General features: G+C 39.0%; 42 non-coding genes and 4 pseudogenes across 42 annotated transcripts; all 46 read left to right on the top strand.

Annotated features, from left to right (window-relative positions):
* The first annotated feature begins 338 nt into the window (after window positions 1-338).
* Window positions 339-457, top strand: LOC146024379 (5S ribosomal RNA). Its single transcript, XR_014453763.1, has one exon. It is a non-coding gene; the product is annotated as a 5S ribosomal RNA (ribosomal RNA).
* Window positions 458-803: 346 nt separating this feature from the next.
* LOC146023493 (5S ribosomal RNA) lies at window positions 804-922 on the top strand. The gene has a single exon (XR_014452908.1). It is a non-coding gene; the product is annotated as a 5S ribosomal RNA (ribosomal RNA).
* Window positions 923-1,267: 345 nt separating this feature from the next.
* LOC146023496 (5S ribosomal RNA) lies at window positions 1,268-1,386 on the top strand. Its single transcript, XR_014452911.1, has one exon. It is a non-coding gene; the product is annotated as a 5S ribosomal RNA (ribosomal RNA).
* A 344-nt stretch (window positions 1,387-1,730) lies between these two features.
* On the top strand, window positions 1,731-1,849 carry LOC146024378 (5S ribosomal RNA). The gene has a single exon (XR_014453762.1). It is a non-coding gene; the product is annotated as a 5S ribosomal RNA (ribosomal RNA).
* Window positions 1,850-2,195: 346 nt separating this feature from the next.
* Window positions 2,196-2,314, top strand: LOC146022801 (5S ribosomal RNA). The gene has a single exon (XR_014452241.1). It is a non-coding gene; the product is annotated as a 5S ribosomal RNA (ribosomal RNA).
* Window positions 2,315-2,658: 344 nt separating this feature from the next.
* LOC146024377 (5S ribosomal RNA) lies at window positions 2,659-2,777 on the top strand. The gene has a single exon (XR_014453761.1). It is a non-coding gene; the product is annotated as a 5S ribosomal RNA (ribosomal RNA).
* Window positions 2,778-3,123: 346 nt separating this feature from the next.
* Window positions 3,124-3,242, top strand: LOC146023538 (5S ribosomal RNA). Its single transcript, XR_014452952.1, has one exon. It is a non-coding gene; the product is annotated as a 5S ribosomal RNA (ribosomal RNA).
* A 335-nt stretch (window positions 3,243-3,577) lies between these two features.
* LOC146022315 (5S ribosomal RNA) lies at window positions 3,578-3,696 on the top strand. Its single transcript, XR_014451778.1, has one exon. It is a non-coding gene; the product is annotated as a 5S ribosomal RNA (ribosomal RNA).
* A 344-nt stretch (window positions 3,697-4,040) lies between these two features.
* On the top strand, window positions 4,041-4,159 carry LOC146022314 (5S ribosomal RNA). The gene has a single exon (XR_014451777.1). It is a non-coding gene; the product is annotated as a 5S ribosomal RNA (ribosomal RNA).
* A 346-nt stretch (window positions 4,160-4,505) lies between these two features.
* LOC146023492 (5S ribosomal RNA) lies at window positions 4,506-4,624 on the top strand. The gene has a single exon (XR_014452907.1). It is a non-coding gene; the product is annotated as a 5S ribosomal RNA (ribosomal RNA).
* A 345-nt stretch (window positions 4,625-4,969) lies between these two features.
* LOC146022758 (5S ribosomal RNA) lies at window positions 4,970-5,088 on the top strand. Its single transcript, XR_014452199.1, has one exon. It is a non-coding gene; the product is annotated as a 5S ribosomal RNA (ribosomal RNA).
* Window positions 5,089-5,432: 344 nt separating this feature from the next.
* Window positions 5,433-5,551, top strand: LOC146023625 (5S ribosomal RNA). Its single transcript, XR_014453036.1, has one exon. It is a non-coding gene; the product is annotated as a 5S ribosomal RNA (ribosomal RNA).
* Window positions 5,552-5,897: 346 nt separating this feature from the next.
* On the top strand, window positions 5,898-6,016 carry LOC146021534 (5S ribosomal RNA). Its single transcript, XR_014451015.1, has one exon. It is a non-coding gene; the product is annotated as a 5S ribosomal RNA (ribosomal RNA).
* A 344-nt stretch (window positions 6,017-6,360) lies between these two features.
* LOC146021709 (5S ribosomal RNA) lies at window positions 6,361-6,479 on the top strand. Its single transcript, XR_014451186.1, has one exon. It is a non-coding gene; the product is annotated as a 5S ribosomal RNA (ribosomal RNA).
* Window positions 6,480-6,825: 346 nt separating this feature from the next.
* LOC146021697 (5S ribosomal RNA) lies at window positions 6,826-6,944 on the top strand. Its single transcript, XR_014451174.1, has one exon. It is a non-coding gene; the product is annotated as a 5S ribosomal RNA (ribosomal RNA).
* Window positions 6,945-7,288: 344 nt separating this feature from the next.
* On the top strand, window positions 7,289-7,407 carry LOC146022126 (5S ribosomal RNA). Its single transcript, XR_014451594.1, has one exon. It is a non-coding gene; the product is annotated as a 5S ribosomal RNA (ribosomal RNA).
* A 346-nt stretch (window positions 7,408-7,753) lies between these two features.
* Window positions 7,754-7,872, top strand: LOC146021533 (5S ribosomal RNA). The gene has a single exon (XR_014451014.1). It is a non-coding gene; the product is annotated as a 5S ribosomal RNA (ribosomal RNA).
* Window positions 7,873-8,217: 345 nt separating this feature from the next.
* On the top strand, window positions 8,218-8,335 carry LOC146024582 (5S ribosomal RNA). Its single transcript, XR_014453955.1, has one exon. It is a non-coding gene; the product is annotated as a 5S ribosomal RNA (ribosomal RNA).
* Window positions 8,336-8,679: 344 nt separating this feature from the next.
* LOC146022660 (5S ribosomal RNA) lies at window positions 8,680-8,798 on the top strand. The gene has a single exon (XR_014452106.1). It is a non-coding gene; the product is annotated as a 5S ribosomal RNA (ribosomal RNA).
* A 346-nt stretch (window positions 8,799-9,144) lies between these two features.
* LOC146024094 (5S ribosomal RNA) lies at window positions 9,145-9,263 on the top strand. The gene has a single exon (XR_014453488.1). It is a non-coding gene; the product is annotated as a 5S ribosomal RNA (ribosomal RNA).
* A 344-nt stretch (window positions 9,264-9,607) lies between these two features.
* Window positions 9,608-9,726, top strand: LOC146022313 (5S ribosomal RNA). Its single transcript, XR_014451776.1, has one exon. It is a non-coding gene; the product is annotated as a 5S ribosomal RNA (ribosomal RNA).
* A 346-nt stretch (window positions 9,727-10,072) lies between these two features.
* On the top strand, window positions 10,073-10,191 carry LOC146024591 (5S ribosomal RNA). Its single transcript, XR_014453963.1, has one exon. It is a non-coding gene; the product is annotated as a 5S ribosomal RNA (ribosomal RNA).
* Window positions 10,192-10,536: 345 nt separating this feature from the next.
* Window positions 10,537-10,654, top strand: LOC146024581 (5S ribosomal RNA). Its single transcript, XR_014453954.1, has one exon. It is a non-coding gene; the product is annotated as a 5S ribosomal RNA (ribosomal RNA).
* Window positions 10,655-10,998: 344 nt separating this feature from the next.
* On the top strand, window positions 10,999-11,117 carry LOC146022659 (5S ribosomal RNA). The gene has a single exon (XR_014452105.1). It is a non-coding gene; the product is annotated as a 5S ribosomal RNA (ribosomal RNA).
* Window positions 11,118-11,463: 346 nt separating this feature from the next.
* Window positions 11,464-11,582, top strand: LOC146024093 (5S ribosomal RNA). The gene has a single exon (XR_014453487.1). It is a non-coding gene; the product is annotated as a 5S ribosomal RNA (ribosomal RNA).
* A 344-nt stretch (window positions 11,583-11,926) lies between these two features.
* LOC146022311 (5S ribosomal RNA) lies at window positions 11,927-12,045 on the top strand. Its single transcript, XR_014451774.1, has one exon. It is a non-coding gene; the product is annotated as a 5S ribosomal RNA (ribosomal RNA).
* Window positions 12,046-12,391: 346 nt separating this feature from the next.
* On the top strand, window positions 12,392-12,510 carry LOC146023416 (5S ribosomal RNA). Its single transcript, XR_014452835.1, has one exon. It is a non-coding gene; the product is annotated as a 5S ribosomal RNA (ribosomal RNA).
* A 345-nt stretch (window positions 12,511-12,855) lies between these two features.
* Window positions 12,856-12,973, top strand: LOC146024580 (5S ribosomal RNA). The gene has a single exon (XR_014453953.1). It is a non-coding gene; the product is annotated as a 5S ribosomal RNA (ribosomal RNA).
* A 344-nt stretch (window positions 12,974-13,317) lies between these two features.
* Window positions 13,318-13,436, top strand: LOC146022658 (5S ribosomal RNA). Its single transcript, XR_014452104.1, has one exon. It is a non-coding gene; the product is annotated as a 5S ribosomal RNA (ribosomal RNA).
* A 346-nt stretch (window positions 13,437-13,782) lies between these two features.
* Window positions 13,783-13,901, top strand: LOC146024624 (5S ribosomal RNA). Its single transcript, XR_014453996.1, has one exon. It is a non-coding gene; the product is annotated as a 5S ribosomal RNA (ribosomal RNA).
* Window positions 13,902-14,245: 344 nt separating this feature from the next.
* Window positions 14,246-14,364, top strand: LOC146022310 (5S ribosomal RNA). Its single transcript, XR_014451773.1, has one exon. It is a non-coding gene; the product is annotated as a 5S ribosomal RNA (ribosomal RNA).
* A 347-nt stretch (window positions 14,365-14,711) lies between these two features.
* Window positions 14,712-14,830, top strand: LOC146023760 (5S ribosomal RNA). The gene has a single exon (XR_014453166.1). It is a non-coding gene; the product is annotated as a 5S ribosomal RNA (ribosomal RNA).
* A 344-nt stretch (window positions 14,831-15,174) lies between these two features.
* On the top strand, window positions 15,175-15,293 carry LOC146024778 (5S ribosomal RNA; annotated as a pseudogene).
* Window positions 15,294-15,640: 347 nt separating this feature from the next.
* Window positions 15,641-15,759, top strand: LOC146023759 (5S ribosomal RNA). The gene has a single exon (XR_014453165.1). It is a non-coding gene; the product is annotated as a 5S ribosomal RNA (ribosomal RNA).
* A 344-nt stretch (window positions 15,760-16,103) lies between these two features.
* Window positions 16,104-16,222, top strand: LOC146022309 (5S ribosomal RNA). The gene has a single exon (XR_014451772.1). It is a non-coding gene; the product is annotated as a 5S ribosomal RNA (ribosomal RNA).
* A 346-nt stretch (window positions 16,223-16,568) lies between these two features.
* LOC146021532 (5S ribosomal RNA) lies at window positions 16,569-16,687 on the top strand. Its single transcript, XR_014451013.1, has one exon. It is a non-coding gene; the product is annotated as a 5S ribosomal RNA (ribosomal RNA).
* A 345-nt stretch (window positions 16,688-17,032) lies between these two features.
* On the top strand, window positions 17,033-17,141 carry LOC146025220 (5S ribosomal RNA; annotated as a pseudogene).
* Window positions 17,142-17,485: 344 nt separating this feature from the next.
* On the top strand, window positions 17,486-17,604 carry LOC146024396 (5S ribosomal RNA). The gene has a single exon (XR_014453779.1). It is a non-coding gene; the product is annotated as a 5S ribosomal RNA (ribosomal RNA).
* Window positions 17,605-17,950: 346 nt separating this feature from the next.
* LOC146021999 (5S ribosomal RNA) lies at window positions 17,951-18,069 on the top strand. Its single transcript, XR_014451467.1, has one exon. It is a non-coding gene; the product is annotated as a 5S ribosomal RNA (ribosomal RNA).
* A 344-nt stretch (window positions 18,070-18,413) lies between these two features.
* Window positions 18,414-18,532, top strand: LOC146024446 (5S ribosomal RNA). The gene has a single exon (XR_014453827.1). It is a non-coding gene; the product is annotated as a 5S ribosomal RNA (ribosomal RNA).
* A 346-nt stretch (window positions 18,533-18,878) lies between these two features.
* LOC146021653 (5S ribosomal RNA) lies at window positions 18,879-18,997 on the top strand. The gene has a single exon (XR_014451131.1). It is a non-coding gene; the product is annotated as a 5S ribosomal RNA (ribosomal RNA).
* A 345-nt stretch (window positions 18,998-19,342) lies between these two features.
* Window positions 19,343-19,461, top strand: LOC146022122 (5S ribosomal RNA). Its single transcript, XR_014451590.1, has one exon. It is a non-coding gene; the product is annotated as a 5S ribosomal RNA (ribosomal RNA).
* Window positions 19,462-19,805: 344 nt separating this feature from the next.
* Window positions 19,806-19,924, top strand: LOC146024746 (5S ribosomal RNA; annotated as a pseudogene).
* A 346-nt stretch (window positions 19,925-20,270) lies between these two features.
* Window positions 20,271-20,389, top strand: LOC146022307 (5S ribosomal RNA). The gene has a single exon (XR_014451771.1). It is a non-coding gene; the product is annotated as a 5S ribosomal RNA (ribosomal RNA).
* Window positions 20,390-20,735: 346 nt separating this feature from the next.
* Window positions 20,736-20,854, top strand: LOC146023415 (5S ribosomal RNA). Its single transcript, XR_014452834.1, has one exon. It is a non-coding gene; the product is annotated as a 5S ribosomal RNA (ribosomal RNA).
* A 345-nt stretch (window positions 20,855-21,199) lies between these two features.
* Window positions 21,200-21,317, top strand: LOC146024670 (5S ribosomal RNA; annotated as a pseudogene).
* The last annotated feature ends 285 nt before the right edge of the window (window positions 21,318-21,602 follow it).

Raw genomic sequence — 21,602 nt, 5'->3', positions numbered from 1 at the left:
CGTTACTGGCAAATTGTTTTTATTCTCTATCTATTTAAATTGGAAACTTTTTCTTTTTATTGCCAGCACAGACATTTAGAAGAGGTCAAACATACACAATAGCCATCACCTAAAGACTTACCACACTGTTTAGGCCCAATTCCAACTGGTTTTGGCAGCTAAACAGTGTTGAGCCTCTTTAGTAGTTTAATTTAAGATCCCCTGCTAATATCATGTCCTGTAGGTCTTTTTACATTACCAACACATGATTTTTTTCAGTAAGCAAAAACAGTTAGGAAGCTTTTTTATTAGCTTACCTGGTGATAGAAGAGAAGAGGGCAAAAAAGAGCATGTATCTCACCTACAGCCATACCACATTGGATAGGCCCAATCTCGTCTGATCTTGGAAGCTAAGCAGTGTTGGGCCTGGTTAGTACTTGGGTGGGAGACCACATGGGAACACCTGCTGCTGTAGGTTTTTTCACATTACTGGCAAATTGTTTTTATTCTCTAGCTATTTAAATTGGAAACTTTTTCTTTTTATTGCCAGTACAGACATTTGGAAGAGGTCAAACAGACACAATAGCCATCACCTAAAGACTTACCACACTGTTTAGGCCCAATTCCAACTGCTTTTGGCAGCTAAACAGTGTATGAGCCTCTTTAGTTGTTTCATTTAAGATCCCCTGCTAATATCATGTCCTGTAGGTCTTTTTACATTACCAAAACATGATTTTTTTCATTAAGCCAAAACAGTTAGGAAACTTTTTTATTAGCTTACCTGGTGATAGAAGTAGAAGAGGGCAAAAAAGTGCATGTATCTCACCTACAGCCATACCACATTGGATAGGGCCAATCTCATCTGATCTTGGAAGCTAAGCAGTGTTGGGCCTGGTTAGTACTTGGGTGGGAGACCACATGGGAACACCAGGTGCTGTAGGTTTTTTCACATTACTGGCAAATTGTTTTTATTCTCTATCTATTTAAATTGGAAACTTTTTCTTTTTATTGCCAGCACAGACATTTAGAAGAGGTCAAACATACACAATAGCCATCACCTAAAGACTTACCACACTGTTTAGGCCCAATTCCAACTGCTTTTGGCAGCTAAACAGTGTTGAGCCTCTTTAGTCGTTTAATTTAAGATCCCCTGCTAATATCATGTCCTGTAGGTCTTTTTACATTGCCAACACATGATTTTTTTCAGTAAGCAAAAACAGTTACGAAACTTTTTTATTAGCTTACCTGGTGATAGAAGTAGAAGAGGGCAAAAAAGTGCCTGTATCTCACCTACAGCCATACCACATTGGATATGCCCAATCTCGTCTGATCTTGGAAGCTAAGCAGTGTTGGGCCTGGTTAGTACTTGGGTGGGAGACCACATGGGAACACCAGGTGCTGTAGGTTTTTTCACATTACTGGCAAATTGTTTTTATTCTCTAGCTATTTAAATTGGAAACTTTTTCTTTTTATTGCCTGTAGAGACATTTGTAAGAGGTCAAACAGACACAATAGCCATCACCTAAAGACTTACCACACTGTTTAGGCCCAATTCCAACTGCTTTTGGCAGCTAAACAGTGTTGAGCCTCTTTAGTAGTTTAATTTAAGATCCCCTGCTAATATCATGTCCTGTAGGTCTTTTTACATTACCAACACATGATTTTTTTCAGTAAGCAAAAACAGTTAGGAAGCTTTTTTATTAGCTTACCTGGTGATAGAAGAGAAGAGGGCAAAAAAGAGCATGTATCTCACCTACAGCCATACCACATTGGATAGGCCCAATCTCGTCTGATCTTGGAAGCTAAGCAGTGTTGGGCCTGGTTAGTACTTGGGTGGGAGACCACATGGGAACACCTGCTGCTGTAGGTTTTTTCACATTACTGGCAAATTGTTTTTATTCTCTAGCTATTTAAATTGGAAACTTTTTCTTTTTATTGCCAGTACAGACATTTGGAAGAGGTCAAACAGACACAATAGCCATCACCTAAAGACTTACCACACTGTTTAGGCCCAATTCCAACTGCTTTTGGCAGCTAAACAGTGTATGAGCCTCTTTAGTTGTTTCATTTAAGATCCCCTGCTAATATCATGTCCTGTAGGTCTTTTTACATTACCAAAACATGATTTTTTTCATTAAGCCAAAACAGTTAGGAAACTTTTTTATTAGCTTACCTGGTGATAGAAGTAGAAGAGGGCAAAAAAGTGCATGTATCTCACCTACAGCCATACCACATTGGATAGGCCCAATCTCGTCTGATCTTGGAAGCTAAGCAGTGTTGGGCCTGGTTAGTACTTGGCTGGGAGACCACATGGGAACACCAGGTGCTGTAGGTTTTTTCACGTTACTGGCAAATTGTTTTTATTCTCTATCTATTTAAATTGGAAACTTTTTCTTTTTATTGCCAGCACAGACATTTAGAAGAGGTCAAACATACACAATAGCCATCACCTAAAGACTTACCACACTGTTTAGGCCCAATTCCAACTGGTTTTGGCAGCTAAACAGTGTTGAGCCTCTTTAGTAGTTTAATTTAAGATCCCCTGCTAATATCATGTCCTGTAGGTCTTTTTACATTACCAACACATGATTTTTTTCAGTAAGCAAAAACAGTTAGGAAGCTTTTTTATTAGCTTACCTGGTGATAGAAGAGAAGAGGGCAAAAAAGAGCATGTATCTCACCTACAGCCATACCACATTGGATAGGCCCAATCTCGTCTGATCTTGGAAGCTAAGCAGTGTTGGGCCTGGTTAGTACTTGGGTGGGAGACCACATGGGAACACCTGCTGCTGTAGGTTTTTTCACATTACTGGCAAATTGTTTTTATTCTCTAGCTATTTAAATTGGAAACTTTTTCTTTTTATTGCCAGTACAGACATTTGGAAGAGGTCAAACAGACACAATAGCCATCACCTAAAGACTTACCACACTGTTTAGGCCCAATTCCAACTGCTTTTGGCAGCTAAACAGTGTATGAGCCTCTTTAGTAGTTTCATTTAAGATCCCCTGCTAATATCATGTCCTGTAGGTCTTTTTACATTGCCAACACATGATTTTTTTCAGTAAGCAAAAACAGTTCCGAAACTTTTTTATTAGCTTACCTGGTGATCGAAGTAGAAGAGGGCAAAAAAGTGCCTGTATCTCACCTACAGCCATACCACATTGGATATGCCCAATCTCGTCTGATCTTGGAAGCTAAGCAGTGTTGGGCCTGGTTAGTACTTGGGTGGGAGACAACATGGGAACACCAGGTGCTGTAGGTTTTTTCACATTACTGGCAAATTGTTTTTATTCTCTAGCTATTTAAATTGGAAACTTTTTCTTTTTATTGCCTGTAGAGACATTTGTAAGAGGTCAAACAGACACAATAGCCATCACCTAAAGACTGTTTAGGCCCAATTCCAACTGCTTTTGGCAGCTAAACAGTGTTAAGCCTCTTTAGTAGTTTAATTTAAGATCCCCTGCTAATATCATGTGCTGTAGGTCTTTTTACATTACCAACACATGATTTTTTTCAGTAAGCAAAAACAGTTAGGAAGCTTTTTTATTAGCTTACCTGGTGATAGAAGAGAAGAGGTCAAAAAAGAGCATGTATCTCACCTACAGCCATACCACATTGGATAGGCCCAATCTCGTCTGATCTTGGAAGCTAAGCAGTGTTGGGCCTGGTTAGTACTTGGGTGGGAGACCACATGGGAACACCTGGTGCTGTAGGTTTTTTCACATTACTGGCAAATTGTTTTTATTCTCTATCTATTTAAATTGGAAACTTTTTCTTTTTATTGCCAGCACAGACATTTAGAAGAGGTCAAACATACACAATAGCCATCACCTAAAGACTTACCACACTGTTTAGGCCCAATTCCAACTGCTTTTGGCAGCTAAACAGTGTTGAGCCTCTTTAGTATTTTAATTTAAGATCCCCTGCTAATATCATGTCCTGTAGGTCTTTTTACATTACCAACACATGATTTTTTTCAGTAAGCAAAAACAGTTAGGAAGCTTTTTTATTAGCTTACCTGGTGATAGAAGAGAAGAGGGCAAAAAAGAGCATGTATCTCACCTACAGCCATACCACATTGGATAGGCCCAATCTCGTCTGATCTTGGAAGCTAAGCAGTGTTGGGCCTGGTTAGTACTTGGGTGGGAGACCACATGGGAACACCTGGTGCTGTAGGTTTTTTCACATTACTGGCAAATTGTTTTTATTCTCTAGCTATTTAAATTGGAAACTTTTTCTTTTTATTGCCAGTACAGACATTTGGAAGAGGTCAAACAGACACAATAGCCATCACCTAAAGACTTACCACACTGTTTAGGCCCAATTCCAACTGCTTTTGGCAGCTAAACAGTGTATGAGCCTCTTTAGTTGTTTCATTTAAGATCCCCTGCTAATATCATGTCCTGTAGGTCTTTTTACATTACCAAAACATGATTTTTTTCATTAAGCCAAAACAGTTAGGAAACTTTTTTATTAGCTTACCTGGTGATAGAAGTAGAAGAGGGCAAAAAAGTGCATGTATCTCACCTACAGCCATACCACATTGGATAGGGCCAATCTCATCTGATCTTGGAAGCTAAGCAGTGTTGGGCCTGGTTAGTACTTGGGTGGGAGACCACATGGGAACACCAGGTGCTGTAGGTTTTTTCACATTACTGGCAAATTGTTTTTATTCTCTATCTATTTAAATTGGAAACTTTTTCTTTTTATTGCCAGCACAGACATTTAGAAGAGGTCAAACATACACAATAGCCATCACCTAAAGACTTACCACACTGTTTAGGCCCAATTCCAACTGCTTTTGGCAGCTAAACAGTGTTGAGCCTCTTTAGTCGTTTAATTTAAGATCCCCTGCTAATATCATGTCCTGTAGGTCTTTTTACATTGCCAACACATGATTTTTTTCAGTAAGCAAAAACAGTTACGAAACTTTTTTATTAGCTTACCTGGTGATAGAAGTAGAAGAGGGCAAAAAAGTGCCTGTATCTCACCTACAGCCATACCACATTGGATATGCCCAATCTCGTCTGATCTTGGAAGCTAAGAAGTGTTGGGCCTGGTTAGTACTTGGGTGGGAGACCACATGGGAACACCAGGTGCTGTAGGTTTTTTCACATTACTGGCAAATTGTTTTTATTCTCTAGCTATTTAAATTGGAAACTTTTTCTTTTTATTGCCTGTAGAGACATTTGTAAGAGGTCAAACAGACACAATAGCCATCACCTAAAGACTTACCACACTGTTTAGGCGCAATTCCAACTGCTTTTGGCAGCTAAACAGTGTTGAGCCTCTTTAGTAGTTTAATTTAAGATCCCCTGCTAATATCATGTCCTGTAGGTCTTTTTACATTACCAACACATGATTTTTTTCAGTAAGCAAAAACAGTTAGGAAGCTTTTTTATTAGCTTACCTGGTGATAGAAGAGAAGAGGTCAAAAAAGAGCATGTATCTCACCTACAGCCATACCACATTAGATAGGCCCAATCTCGTCTGATCTTGGAAGCTAAGCAGTGTTGGGCCTGGTTAGTACTTGGGTGGGAGACCACATGGGAACACCTGGTGCTGTAGGTTTTTTCACATTACTGGCAAATTGTTTTTATTCTCTAGCTATTTAAATTGGAAACTTTTTCTTTTTATTGCCAGTACAGACATTTGGAAGAGGTCAAACAGACACAATAGCCATCACCTAAAGACTTACCACACTGTTTAGGCCCAATTCCAACTGCTTTTGGCAGCTAAACAGTGTATGAGCCTCTTTAGTAGTTTCATTTAAGATCCCCTGCTAATATCATGTCCTGTAGGTCTTTTTACATTACCAAAACATGATTTTTTTCATTAAGCCAAAACAGTTAGGAAACTTTTTTATTAGCTTACCTGGTGATAGAAGTAGAAGAGGGCAAAAAAGTGCATGTATCTCACCTACAGCCATACCACATTGGATAGGCCCAATCTCATCTGATCTTGGAAGCTAAGCAGTGTTGGGCCTGGTTAGTACTTGGGTGGGAGACCACATGGGAACACCAGGTGCTGTAGGTTTTTTCACATTACTGGCAAATTGTTTTTATTCTCTATCTATTTAAATTGGAAACTTTTTCTTTTTATTGCCAGCACAGACATTTAGAAGAGGTCAAACATACACAATAGCCATCACCTAAAGACTTACCACACTGTTTAGGCCCAATTCCAACTGCTTTTGGCAGCTAAACAGTGTTGAGCCTCTTTAGTAGTTTAATTTAAGATCCCCTGCTAATATCATGTCCTGTAGGTCTTTTTACATTACCAACACATGATTTTTTTCAGTAAGCAAAAACAGTTAGGAAGCTTTTTTATTAGCTTACCTGGTGATAGAAGAGAAGAGGTCAAAAAAGAGCATGTATCTCACCTACAGCCATACCACATTGGATAGGCCCAATCTCGTCTGATCTTGGAAGCTAAGCAGTGTTGGGCCTGGTTAGTACTTGGGTGGGAGACCTCATGGGAACACCTGGTGCTGTAGGTTTTTTCACATTACTGGCAAATTGTTTTTATTCTCTAGCTATTTAAATTGGAAACTTTTTCTTTTTATTGCCAGTACAGACATTTGGAAGAGGTCAAACAGACACAATAGCCATCACCTAAAGACTTACCACACTGTTTAGGCCCAATTCCAACTGCTTTTGGCAGCTAAACAGTGTTGAGCCTCTTTAGTAGTTTAATTTAAGATCCCCTGCTAATATCATGTCTTGTAGGTCTTTTTACATTGCCAACACATGATTTTTTTTCAGTAAGCAAAAACAGTTACGAAACTTTTTTATTAGCTTACCTGGTGATAGAAGTAGAAGAGGGCAAAAAAGTGCCTGTATCTCACCTACAGCCGTACCACATTGGATATGCCCAATCTCGTCTGATCTTGGAAGCTAAGCAGTGTTGGGCCTGGTTAGTACTTGGGTGGGAGACCACATGGGAACACCAGGTGCTGTAGGTTTTTTCACATTACTGGCAAATTGTTTTTATTCTCTAGCTATTTAAATTGGAAACTTTTTCTTTTTATTGCCTGTAGAGACATTTGTAAGAGGTCAAACAGACACAATAGCCATCACCTAAAGACTTACCACACTGTTTAGGCCCAATTCCAACTGCTTTTGGCAGCTAAACAGTGTTGAGCCTCTTTAGTAGTTTAATTTAAGATCCCCTGCTAATATCATGTCCTGTAGGTCTTTTTACATTACCAACACATGATTTTTTTCAGTAAGCAAAAACAGTTAGGAAGCTTTTTTATTAGCTTACCTGGTGATAGAAGAGAAGAGGTCAAAAAAGAGCATGTATCTCACCTACAGCCATACCACATTGGATAGGCCCAATCTCGTCTGATCTTGGAAACTAAGCAGTGTTGGGCCTGGTTAGTACTTGGGTGGGAGACCACATGGGAACACCTGGTGCTGTAGGTTTTTTCACATTACTGACAAATTGTTTTTATTCTCTAGCTATTTAAATTGGAAACTTTTTCTTTTTATTGCCAGTACAGACATTTGGAAGAGGTCAAACAGACACAATAGCCATCACCTAAAGACTTACCACACTGTTTAGGCCCAATTCCAACTGCTTTTGGCAGCTAAACAGTGTATGAGCCTCTTTAGTAGTTTCATTTAAGATCCCCTGCTAATATCATGTCCTGTAGGTCTTTTTACATTACCAAAACATGATTTTTTTCATTAAGCCAAAACAGTTAGGAAACTTTTTTATTAGCTTACCTGGTTATAGAAGTATAAGAGGGCAAAAAAGTGCATGTATCTCACCTACAGCCATACCACATTGGATAGGCCCAATCTCATCTGATCTTGGAAGCTAAGCAGTGTTGGGCCTGGTTAGTACTTGGGTGGGAGACCACATGGGAACACCAGGTGCTGTAGGTTTTTTCACATTACTGGCAAATTGTTTTTATTCTCTATCTATTTAAATTGCAAACTTTTTCTTTTTATTGCCAGCACAGACATTTAGAAGAGGTCAAACATACACAATAGCCATCACCTAAAGACTTACCACACTGTTTAGGCCCAATTCCAACTGCTTTTGGCAGCTAAACAGTGTTGAGCCTCTTTAGTAGTTTAATTTAAGATCCCCTGCTAATATCATGTCCTGTAGGTCTTTTTACATTGCCAACACATGATTTTTTTCAGTAAGCAAAAACAGTTACGAAACTTTTTTATTAGCTTAACTGGTGATAGAAGTAGAAGAGGGCAAAAAAGTGCCTGTATCTCACCTACAGCCATAACACATTGTTATACCCAATCTCGTCTGATCTTGGAAGCTAAGCAGTGTTGGGCCTGGTTAGTACTTGGGTGGGAGACCACATGGGAACACCAGGTGCTGTAGGTTTTTTCACATTACTGGCAAATTGTTTTTATTCTCTAGCTATTTAAATTGGAAACTTTTTCTTTTTATTGCCTGTAGAGACATTTGTAAGAGGTCAAACAGACACAATAGCCATCACCTAAAGACTTACCACACTGTTTAGGCCCAATTCCAACTGCTTTTGGCAGCTAAACAGTGTTGAGCCTCTTTAGTAGTTTAATTTAAGATACCCTGCTAATATCATGTTCTGTAGGTCTTTTTACATTACCAACACACAATTTTTTTCAGTAAGCAAAAACAGTTAGGAAGCTTTTTTATTAGCTTACCTGGTGATAGAAGAGAAGAGGGCAAAAAAGAGCATGTATCTCACCTACAGCCATACCACATTGGATAGGCCCAATCTCGTCTGATCTTGGAAGCTAAGCAGTGTTGGGCCTGGTTAGTACTTTGGTGGGAGACCACATGGGAACACCTGGTGCTGTAGGTTTTTTCACATTACTGGCAAATTGTTTTTATTCTCTAGCTATTTAAATTGGAAACTTTTTCTTTTTATTGCCAGTACAGACATTTGGAAGAGGTCAAACAGACACAATAGCCATCACCTAAAGACTTACCACACTGTTTAGGCCCAATTCCAACTGCTTTTGGCAGCTAAACAGTGTATGAGCCTCTTTAGTAGTTTCATTTAAGATCCCCTGCTAATATCATGTCCTGTAGGTCTTTTTACATTACCAAAACATGATTTTTTTAATTAAGCCAAAACAGTTAGGAAACTTTTTTATTAGCTTACCTGGTGATAGAAGTAGAAGAGGGCAAAAAAGTGCATGTATCTCACCTACAGCCATACCACATTGGATAGCCCCAATCTCGTCTGATCTTGGAAGCTAAGCAGTGTTGGGCCTGGTTAGTACTTGGGTGGGAGACCACGTGGGAACACCAAGTGCTGTAGGTTTTTTCACATTACTGGCAAATTGTTTTTATTCTCTATCTATTTAAATTGGAAAGTTTTTCTTTTTATTGCCAGCACAGACATTTAGAAGAGGTCAAACATACACAATAGCCATCACCTAAAGACTTGCCACACTGTTTAGGCCCAATTCCAACTGCTTTTGGCAGCTAAACAGTGTTGAGCCTCTTTAGTATTTTAATTTAAGATCCCCTGCTAATATCATGTCCTGTAGGTCTTTTTACATTACCAACACATGATTTTTTTCAGTAAGCAAAAACAGTTAGGAAGCTTTTTTATTAGCTTACCTGGTGATAGAAGAGAAGAGGGCAAAAAAGAGCATGTATCTCACCTACAGCCATACCACATTGGATAGGCCCAATCTCGTCTGATCTTGGAAGCTAAGCAGTGTTGGGCCTGGTTAGTACTTGGGTGGGAGACCACATGGGAACACCTGGTGCTGTAGGTTTTTTCACATTACTGGCAAATTGTTTTTATTCTCTAGCTATTTAAATTGGAAACTTTTTCTTTTTATTGCCAGTACAGACATTTGGAAGAGGTCAAACAGACACAATAGCCATCACCTAAAGACTTACCACACTGTTTAGGCCCAATTCCAACTGCTTTTGGCAGCTAAACAGTGTATGAGCCTCTTTAGTAGTTTCATTTAAGATCCCCTGCTAATATCATGTCCTGTAGGTCTTTTTACATTACCAAAACATGATTTTTTTCATTAAGCCAAAACAGTTAGGAAACTTTTTTATTAGCTTACCTGGTTATAGAAGTTGAAGAGGGCAAAAAAGTGCATGTATCTCACCTACAGCCATACCAAATTGGATAGGCCCAATCTCATCTGATCTTGGAAGCTAAGCAGTGTTGGGCCTGGTTAGTAATTGGGTGGGAGACCACATGGGAACACCAGGTGCTGTAGGTTTTTTCACATTACTGGCAAATTGTTTTTATTCTCTATCTATTTAAATTGCTAACTTTTTCTTTTTATTGCCAGCACAGACATTTAGAAGAGGTCAAACATACACAATAGCCATCACCTAAAGACTTACCACACTGTTTAGGCCCAATTCCAACTGCTTTTGGCAGCTAAACAGTGTTGAGCCTCTTTAGTAGTTTAATTTAAGATCCCCTGCTAATATCATGTCCTGTAGGTCTTTTTACATTGCCAACACATGATTTTTTTCAGTAAGCAAAAACAGTTACGAAACTTTTTTATTAGCTTAACTGGTGATAGAAGTAGAAGAGGGCAAAAAAGTGCCTGTATCTCACCTACAGCCATAACACATTGTTATACCCAATCTCGTCTGATCTTGGAAGCTAAGCAGTGTTGGGCCTGGTTAGTACTTGGGTGGGAGACCACATGGGAACACCAGGTGCTGTAGGTTTTTTCACATTACTGGCAAATTGTTTTTATTCTCTAGCTATTTAAATTGGAAACTTTTTCTTTTTATTGCCTGTAGAGACATTTGTAAGAGGTCAAACAGACACAATAGCCATCACCTAAAGACTTACCACACTGTTTAGGCCCAATTCCAACTGCTTTTGGCAGCTAAACAGTGTTGAGCCTCTTTAGTAGTTTAATTTAAGATACCCTGCTAATATCATGTTCTGTAGGTCTTTTTACATTACCAACACACAATTTTTTTCAGTAAGCAAAAACAGTTAGGAAGCTTTTTTATTAGCTTACCTGGTGATAGAAGAGAAGAGGGCAAAAAAGAGCATGTATCTCACCTACAGCCATACCACATTGGATAGGCCCAATCTCGTCTGATCTTGGAAGCTAAGCAGTGTTGGGCCTGGTTAGTACTTTGGTGGGAGACCACATGGGAACACCTGGTGCTGTAGGTTTTTTCACATTACTGGCAAATTGTTTTTATTCTCTAGCTATTTAAATTGGAAACTTTTTCTTTTTATTGCCAGTACAGACATTTGGAAGAGGTCAAACAGACACAATAGCCATCACCTAAAGACTTACCACACTGTTTAGGCCCAATTCCAACTGCTTTTGGCAGCTAAACAGTGTATGAGCCTCTTTAGTAGTTTCATTTAAGATCCCCTGCTAATATCATGTCCTGTAGGTCTTTTTACATTACCAAAACATGATTTTTTTAATTAAGCCAAAACAGTTAGGAAACTTTTTTATTAGCTTACCTGGTGATAGAAGTAGAAGAGGGCAAAAAAGTGCATGTATCTCACCTACAGCCATACCACATTGGATAGCCCCAATCTCGTCTGATCTTGGAAGCTAAGCAGTGTTGGGCCTGGTTAGTACTTGGGTGGGAGACCACGTGGGAACACCAAGTGCTGTAGGTTTTTTCACATTACTGGCAAATTGTTTTTATTCTCTATCTATTTAAATTGGAAAGTTTTTCTTTTTATTGCCAGCACAGACATTTAGAAGAGGTCAAACATACACAATAGCCATCACCTAAAGACTTACCACACTGTTTAGGCCCAATTCCAACTGCTTTTGGCAGCTAAACAGTGTTGAGCCTCTTTAGTATTTTAATTTAAGATCCCCTGCTAATATCATGTCCTGTAGGTCTTTTTACATTACCAACACATGATTTTTTTCAGTAAGCAAAAACAGTTAGGAAGCTTTTTTATTAGCTTACCTGGTGATAGAAGAGAAGAGGGCAAAAAAGAGCATGCATCTCACCTACAGCCATACCACATTGGATAGGCCCAATCTCGTCTGATCTTGGAAGCTAAGCAGTGTTGGGCCTGGTTAGTACTTGGGTGGGAGACCACATGGGAACACCTGGTGCTGTAGGTTTTTTCACATTACTGGCAAATTGTTTTTATTCTCTAGCTATTTAAATTGGAAACTTTTTCTTTTTATTGCCAGTACAGACATTTGGAAGAGGTCAAACAGACACAATAGCCATCACCTAAAGACTTACCACACTGTTTAGGCCCAATTCCAACTGCTTTTGGCAGCTAAACAGTGTATGAGCCTCTTTAGTAGTTTCATTTAAGATCCCCTGCTAATATCATGTCCTGTAGGTCTTTTTACATTACCAAAACATGATTTTTTTCATTAAGCCAAAACAGTTAGGAAACTTTTTTATTAGCTTACCTGGTTATAGAAGTAGAAGAGGGCAAAAAAGTGCATGTATCTCACCTACAGCCATACCAAATTGGATAGGCCCAATCTCATCTGATCTTGGAAGCTAAGCAGTGTTGGGCCTGGTTAGTACTTGGGTGGGAGACCACATGGGAACACCAGGTGCTGTAGGTTTTTTCACATTACTGGCAAATTGTTTTTATTCTCTATCTATTTAAATTGCAAACTTTTTCTTTTTATTGCCAGCACAGACATTTAGAAGAGGTCAAACATACACAATAGCCATCACCTAAAGACTTACCACACTGTTTAGGCCCAATTCCAACTGCTTTTGGCAGCTAAACAGTGTTGAGCCTCTTTAGTAGTTTAATTTAAGATCCCCTGCTAATATCATGTCCTGTAGGTCTTTTTACATTGCCAACACATGATTTTTTTCAGTAAGCAAAAACAGTTACGAAACTTTTTTATTAGCTTAACTGGTGATAGAAGTAGAAGAGGGCAAAAAAGTGCCTGTATCTCACCTACAGCCATAACACATTGTTATACCCAATCTCGTCTGATCTTGGAAGCTAAGCAGTGTTGGGCCTGGTTAGTACTTGGGTGGGAGACCACATGGGAACACCAGGTGCTGTAGGTTTTTTCACATTACTGGCAAATTGTTTTTATTCTCTAGCTATTTAAATTGGAAACTTTTTCTTTTTATTGCCTGTAGAGACATTTGTAAGAGGTCAAACAGACACAATAGCCATCACCTAAAGACTTACCACACTGTTTAGGCCCAATTCCAACTGCTTTTGGCAGCTAAACAGTGTTGAGCCTCTTTAGTAGTTTAATTTAAGATACCCTGCTAATATCATGTCCTGTAGGTCTTTTTACATTACCAACACACAATTTTTTTCAGTAAGCAAAAACAGTTAGGAAGCTTTTTTATTAGCTTACCTGGTGATAGAAGAGAAGAGGGCAAAAAAGAGCATGTATCTCACCTACAGCCATACCACATTGGATAGGCCCAATCTCGTCTGATCTTGGAAGCTAAGCAGTGTTGGGCCTGGTTAGTACTTTGGTGGGAGACCACATGGGAACACCTGGTGCTGTAGGTTTTTTCACATTACTGGCAAATTGTTTTTATTCTCTAGCTATTTAAATTGGAAACTTTTTCTTTTTATTGCCAGTACAGACATTTGGAAGAGGTCAAACAGACACAATAGCCATCACCTAAAGACTTACCACACTGTTTAGGCCCAATTCCAACTGCTTTTGGCAGCTAAACAGTGTATGAGCCTCTTTAGTAGTTTCATTTAAGATCCCCTGCTAATATCATGTCCTGTAGGTCTTTTTACATTACCAAAACATGATTTTTTTAATTAAGCCAAAACAGTTAGGAAACTTTTTTATTAGCTTACCTGGTGATAGAAGTAGAAGAGGGCAAAAAAGTGCATGTATCTCACCTACAGCCATACCACATTGGATAGCCCCAATCTCGTCTGATCTTGGAAGCTAAGCAGTGTTGGGCCTGTTTAGTACTTGGGTGGGAGACCACATGGGAACACCAAGTGCTGTAGGTTTTTTCACATTACTGGCAAATTGTTTTTATTCTCTATCTATTTAAATTGGAAAGTTTTTCTTTTTATTGCCAGCACAGACATTTAGAAGAGGTCAAACATACACAATAGCCATCACCTAAAGACTTACCACACTGTTTAGGCCCAATTCCAACTGCTTTTGGCAGCTAAACAGTGTTGAGCCTCTTTAGTATTTTAATTTAAGATCCCCTGCTAATATCATGTCCTGTAGGTCTTTTTACATTACCAACACATGATTTTTTTTAGTAAGCAAAAACAGTTAGGAAGCTTTTTTATTAGCTTACCTGGTGATAGAAGAGAAGAGGGCAAAAAAGAGCATGTATCTCACCTACAGCCATACCACATTGGATAGGCCCAATCTCGTCTGATCTTGGAAGCTAAGCAGTGTTGGGCCTGGTTAGTACTTGGGTGGGAGACCACATGGGAACACCTGGTGCTGTAGGTTTTTTCACATTACTGGCAAATTGTTTTTATTCTCTAGCTATTTAAATTGGAAACTTTTTCTTTTTATTGCCAGTACAGACATTTGGAAGAGGTCAAACAGACACAATAGCCATCACCTAAAGACTTACCACACTGTTTAGGCCCAATTCCAACTGCTTTTGGCAGCTAAACAGTGTATGAGCCTCTTTAGTAGTTTCATTTAAGATCCCCTGCTAATATCATGTCCTGTAGGTCTTTTTACATTACCAAAACATGATTTTTTTTCATTAAGCCAAAACAGTTAGGAAACTTTTTTATTAGCTTACCTGGTGATAGAAGTAGAAGAGGGCAAAAAAGTGCATGTATCTCACCTACAGCCATACCACATTGGATAGCCCCAATCTCATCTGATCTTGGAAGCTAAGCAGTGTTGGGCCTGGTTAGTACTTGGGTGGGAGACCACATGGGAACACCAAGTGCTGTAGGTTTTTTCACATTACTGGCAAATTGTTTTTATTCTCTATCTATTTAAATTGGAAAGTTTTTCTTTTTATTGCCAGCACAGACATTTAGAAGAGGTCAAACATACACAATAGCCATCACCTAAAGACATACCACACTGTTTAGGCCCAATTCCAACTGCTTTTGGCAGCTAAACAGTGTTGAGCCTCTTTAGTATTTTAATTTAAGATCCCCTGCTAATATCATGTCCTGTAGGTCTTTTTACATTACCAACACATGATTTTTTTCAGTAAGCAAAAACAGTTAGGAAGCTTTTTTATTAGCTTACCTGGTGATAGAAGAGAAGAGGGCAAAAAAGAGCATGTATCTCACCTACAGCCATACCACATTGGATAGGCCCAATCTCGTCTGATCTTGGAAGCTAAGCAGTGTTGGGCCTCGTTAGTACTTGGGTGGAAGACCACATGGGAACACCTGGTGCTGTAGGTTTTTTCACATTACTGGCAAATTGTTTTTATTCTCTAGCTATTTAAATTGGAAACTTTTTCTTTTTATTGCCAGTACAGACATTTGGAAGAGGTCAAACAGACACAATAGCCATCACCTAAAGACTTACCGCACTGTTTAGGCCCAATTCCAACTGCTTTTGGCAGCTAAACAGTGTATGAGCCTCTTTAGTAGTTTCATTTAAGATCCCCTGCTAATATCATGTCCTGTAGGTCTTTTTACATTACCAAAACATGATTTTTTTTCATTAAGCCAAAACAGTTAGGAAACTTTTTTATTAGCTTACCTGGTGATAGAAGTAGAAGAGGGCAAAAAAGTGCATGTATCTCACCTACAGCCATACCACATTGGATAGCCCCAATCTCATCTGATCTTGGAAGCTAAGCAGTGTTGGGCCTGGTTAGTACTTGGGTGGGAGACCACATGGGAACACCAAGTGCTGTAGGTTTTTTCACATTACTGGCAAATTGTTTTTATTCTCTATCTATTTAAATTGGAAAGTTTTTCTTTTTATTGCCAGCACAGACATTTAGAAGAGGTCAAACATACACAATAGCCATCACCTAAAGACATACCACACTGTTTAGGCCCAATTCCAACTGCTTTTGGCAGCTAAACAGTGTTGAGCCTCTTTAGTATTTTAATTTAAGATCCCCTGCTAATATCATGTCCTGTAGGTCTTTTTACATTACCAACACATGATTTTTTTCAGTAAGCAAAAACAGTTAGGAAGCTTTTTTATTAGCTTACCTGGTGATAGAAGAGAAGAGGGCAAAAAAGAGCATGTATCTCACCTACAGCCATACCACATTGGATAGGCCCAATCTCGTCTGATCTTGGAAGCTAAGCAGTGTTGGGCCTGGTTAGTACTTGGGTGGGAGACCACATGGGAACACCTGGTGCTGTAGGTTTTTTCACATTACTGGCAAATTGTTTTTATTCTCTAGCTATTTAAATTGGAAACTTTTTCTTTTTATTGCCAGTACAGACATTTGGAAGAGGTCAAACAGACACAATAGCCATCACCTAAAGACTTACCACACTGTTTAGGCCCAATTCCAACTGCTTTTGGCAGCTAAACAGTGTATGAGCCTCTTTAGTAGTTTCATTTAAGATCCCCTGCTAATATCATGTCCTGTAGGTCTTTTTACATTATCAAAACATGATTTTTTTCATTAAGCCAAAACAGTTAGGAAACTTTTTTATTAGCTTACCTGGTGATAGAAGTAGAAGAGGGCAAAAAAGTGCATGTATCTCACCTACAGCCATACCACATTGGATAGGCCCAATCTCATCTGATCTTGGAAGCTAAGCAGTGTTGGGCCTGGTTAGTACTTGGGTGGGAGACCACATGGGAACACCAGGTGCTGTAGGTTTTTTCACATTACTGGCAAATTGTTTTTATTCTCTATCTATTTAAATTGGAAACTTTTTCTTTTTATTGCCAGCACAGACATTTAGAAGAGGTCAAACATACACAATAGCCATCACCTAAAGACTTACCACACTGTTTAGGCCCAATTCCAACTGCTTTTGGCAGCTAAACAGTGTTGAGCCTCTTTAGTAGTTTAATTTAAGATCCCCTGCTAATATCATGTCCTGTAGGTCTTTTTACATTGCCAACACATGATTTTTTTCAGTAAGCAAAAACAGTTACGAAACTTTTTTATTAGCTTACCTGGTGATAGAAGTAGAAGAGGGCAAAAAAGTGCCTGTATCTCACCTACAGCCATACCACATTGGATATGCCTGATCTTGGAAGCTAAGCAGTGTTGGGCCTGGTTAGTACTTGGGTGGGAGACCACATATGAACACCAGGTGCTGTAGGTTTTTTCACATTACTGGCAAATTGTTTTTATTCTCTAGCTATTTAAATTGGAAACTTTTTCTTTTTATTGCCTGTAGAGACATTTGTAAGAGGTCAAACAGACACAATAGCCATCACCTAAAGACTTACCACACTGTTTAGGCCCAATTCCAACTGCTTTTGGCAGCTAAACAGTGTTGAGCCTCTTTAGTAGTTTAATTTAAGATCCCCTGCTAATATCATGTCCTGTAGGTATTTTTACATTACCAACACATGATTTTTTTCAGTAAGCAAAAACAGTTAGGAAGCTTTTTTATTAGCTTACCTGGTGATAGAAGAGAAGAGGTCAAAAAAGAGCAGGTATCTCACCTACAGCCATACCACATTGGATAGGCCCAATCTCGTCTGATCTTGGAAGCTAAGCAGTGTTGGGCCTGGTTAGAACTTGGGTGGGAGACCACATGGGAAAACCTGGTGCTGTAGGTTTTTTCACATTACTGGCAAATTGTTTTTATTCTCTAGCTATTTAAATTGGAAACTTTTTCTTTTTATTGCCAGTACAGACATTTGGAAGAGGTCAAACAGACACAATAGCCATCACCTAAAGACTTACCACACTGTTTATGCCCAATTCCAACTGCTTTTGGCAGCTAAACAGTGTATGAGCCTCTTTAGTAGTTTCATTTAAGATCCCCTGCTAATATCATGTCCTGTAGGTCTTTTTACATTACCAAAACATGATTTTTTTCATTAAGCCAAAACAGTTAGGAAACTTTTTTATTAGCTTACCTGGTGATAGAAGTAGAAGAGGGCAAAAAAGTGCATGTATCTCACCTACAGCCATACCACATTGGATAGGCCCAATCTCGTCTGATCTTGGAAGCTAAGCAGTGTTGGGCCTGGTTAGTACTTGGGTGGGAGACCACATGGGAACACCAGGTGCTGTAGGTTTTTTCACATTACTGGCAAATTGTTTTTATTCTCTATCTATTTAAATTGGAAACTTTTTCTTTTTATTGCCAGCACAGACATTTAGAAGAGGTCAAACATACACAATAGCCATCACCTAAAGACTTACCACACTGTTTAGGCCCAATTCCAACTGTTTTTGGCAGCTAAACAGTGTTGAGCCTCTTTAGTATTTTAATTTAAGATCCCCTGCTAATATCATGTCCTGTAGGTCTTTTTACATTACCAACACATGATTTTTTTCAGTAAGCAAAAACAGTTATGAAGCTTTTTTATTAGCTTACCTGGTGATAGAAGAGAAGAGGGCAAAAAAGAGCATGTATCTCACCTACAGCCATACCACATTGGATAGGCCCAATCTTGTCTGATCTTGGAAGCTAATCAGTGTTGGGCCTGGTTAGTACTTGGGTGGGAGACCACATGGGAACACCTGGTGCTGTAGGTTTTTTCACATTACTGGCAAATTGTTTTTATTCTCTAGCTATTTAAATTGGAAACTTTTTCTTTTTATTGCCAGTACAGACATTTGGAAGAGGTCAAACAGACACAATAGCCATCACCTAAAGACTTACCACACTGTTTATGCCCAATTCCAACTGCTTTTGGCAGCTAAACAGTGTATGAGCCTCTTTAGTAGTTTCATTTAAGATCCCCTGCTAATATCATGTCCTGTAGGTCTTTTTACATTACCAAAACATGATTTTTTTCATTAAGCCAAAACAGTTAGGAAACTTTTTTATTAGCTTACCTGGTGATAGAAGTAGAAGAGGGCAAAAAAGTGCATGTATCTCACCTACAGCCATACCACATTGGATAGGCCCAATCTCATCTGATCTTGGAAGCTAAGCAGTGTTGGGCCTGGTTAGTACTTTGGTGGGAGACCACATGGGAACACCAGGTGCTGTAGGTTTTTTCACATTACTGGCAAATTGTTTTTATTCTCTATCTATTTAAATTGGAAACTTTTTCTTTTTATTGCCAGCACAGACATTTAGAAGAGGTCAAACATACACAATAGCCATCACCTAAAGACTTACCACACTGTTTAGGCCCAATTCCAACTGCTTTTGGCAGCTAAACAGTGTTGAGCCTCTTTAGTAGTTTAATTTAAGATCCCCTGCTAATATCATGTCCTGTAGGTCTTTTTACATTGCCAACACATGATTTTTTTCAGTAAGCAAAAACAGTTACGAAACTTTTTTATTAGCTTACCTGGTGATAGAAGTAGAAGGGGGCAAAAAAGTGCCTGTATCTCACCTACAGCCATACCACATTGGATATGCCCAATCTCGTCTGATCTTGGAAGCTAAGCAGTGTTGGGTCTGGTTAGTACTTGGGTGGGAGACCACATGGGAACACCAGGTGCTGTAGGTTTTTTCACATTACTGGCAAATTGTTTTTATTCTCTAGCTATTTAAATTGGAAACTTTTTCTTTTTATTGCCTGTAGAGACATTTGTAAGAGGTCAAACAGACACATAAGCCATCACCTAAAGACTTACCACACTGTTTAGGCCCAATTCCAACTGCTTTTGGCAGCTAAACAGTGTTGAGCCTCTTTAGTAGTTTAATTTAAGATCCCCTGCTAATATCATGTCCTGTAGGTCTTTTTACATTACCAACACATGATTTTTTTCAGTAAGCAAAAACAGTTAGGAAGCTTTTTTATTAGCTTACCTGGTGATAGAAGAGAAGAGGTCAAAAAAGAGCATGTATCTCACCTACAGCCATACCACATTGGATAGGCCCAATCTCGTCTGATCTTGGAAGCTAAGCAGTGTTGGGCCTGGTTAGAACTTGGGTGGGAGACCACATGTGAACACCTGGTGCTGTAGGTTTTTTCACATTACTGGCAAATTGTTTTTATTCTCTAGCTATTTAAATTGGAAACTTTTTCTTTTTATTGCCAGTACAGACATTTGGAAGAGGTCAAACAGACACAATAGCCATCACCTAAAGACTTACCACACTGTTTAGGCCCAATTCCAACTGCTTTTGGCAGCTAAACAGTGTATGAGCCTCTTTAGTAGTTTCATTTAAGATCCCCTGCTAATATCATGTCCTGTAGGTCTTTTTACATTACCAAAACATGATTTTTTTCATTAAGCCAAAACAGTTAGGAAACTTTTTTATTAGCTTACCTGGTGATAGAAGTAGAAGAGGGCAAAAAAGTGCATGTATCTCACCTACAGCCATACCACATTGGATAGGCCCAATCTCGTCTGATCTTGGAAGCTAAGCAGTGTTGGGCCTGGTTAGTACTTGGGTGGGAGACCACATGGGAACACCTGGTGCTGTAGGTTTTTTCACATTACTGGCAAATTGTTTTTATTCTCTAGCTATTTAAATTGGAAACTTTTTCTTTTTATTGCCAGTACAGACATTTGGAAGAGGTCAAACAGACACAATAGCCATCACCTAAAGACTTACCACACTGTTTAGGCCCAATTCCAACTGCTTTTGGCAGCTAAACAGTGTATGAGCCTCTTTAGTAGTTTCATTTAAGATCCCCTGCTAATATCATGTCCTGTAGGTCTTTTTACATTACCAAAACATGATTTTTTTCATTAAGCCAAAACAGTTAGGAAACTTTTTTATTAGCTTACCTGGTTATAGAAGTAGAAGAGGGCAAAAAAGTGCATGTATCTCACCTACAGCCATACCAAATTGGATAGGCCCAATCTCATCTGATCTTGGAAGCTAAGCAGTGTTGGGCCTGGTTAGTACTTGGGTGGGAGACCACATGGGAACACCAGGTGCTGTAGGTTTTTTCACATTACTGGCAAATTGTTTTTATTCTCTATCTATTTAAATTGCAAACTTTTTCTTTTTATTGCCAGCACAGACATTTAGAAGAGGTCAAACATACACAATAGCCATCACCTAAAGACTTACCACACTGTTTAGGCCCAATTCCAACTGCTTTTGGCAGCTAAACAGTGTTGAGCCTCTTTAGTAGTTTAATTTAAGATCCCCTGCTAATATCATGTCCTGTAGGTCTTTTTACATTGCCAACACATGATTTTTTTCAGTAAGCAAAAACAGTTACGAAACTTTTTTATTAGCTTAACTGGTGATAGAAGTAGAAGAGGGCAAAAAAGTGCATGTATCTCACCTACAGCCATAACACATTGTTATACCCAATCTCGTCTGATCTTGGAAGCTAAGCAGTGTTGGGCCTGGTTAGTACTTTGGTGGGAGACCACATGGGAACACCAGGTGCTGTAGGTTTTTTCACATTACTGGCAAATTGTTTTTATTCTCTAGCTATTTAAATTGGAAACTTTTTCTTTTTATTGCCTGTAGAGACATTTGTAAGAGGTCAAACAGACACAATAGCCATCACCTAAAGACTTACCACACTGTTTAGGCCCAATTCCAACTGCTTTTGGCAGCTAAACAGTGTTGAGCCTCTTTAGTAGTTTAATTTAAGATACCCTGCTAATATCATGTCCTGTAGGTCTTTTTACATTACCAACACACAATTTTTTTCAGTAAGCAAAAACAGTTAGGAAG

Source organism: Crinia signifera, chromosome 7 (genome assembly GCF_055691185.1).
Source record: "Crinia signifera chromosome 7, ASM5569118v1, whole genome shotgun sequence".
Classification (NCBI taxonomy): Eukaryota; Metazoa; Chordata; class Amphibia; order Anura; family Myobatrachidae; genus Crinia; species Crinia signifera.
The sequence above is the reverse complement of the archived record's forward strand: the minus strand, read 5'-3'. Positions and strand labels throughout refer to the sequence as shown.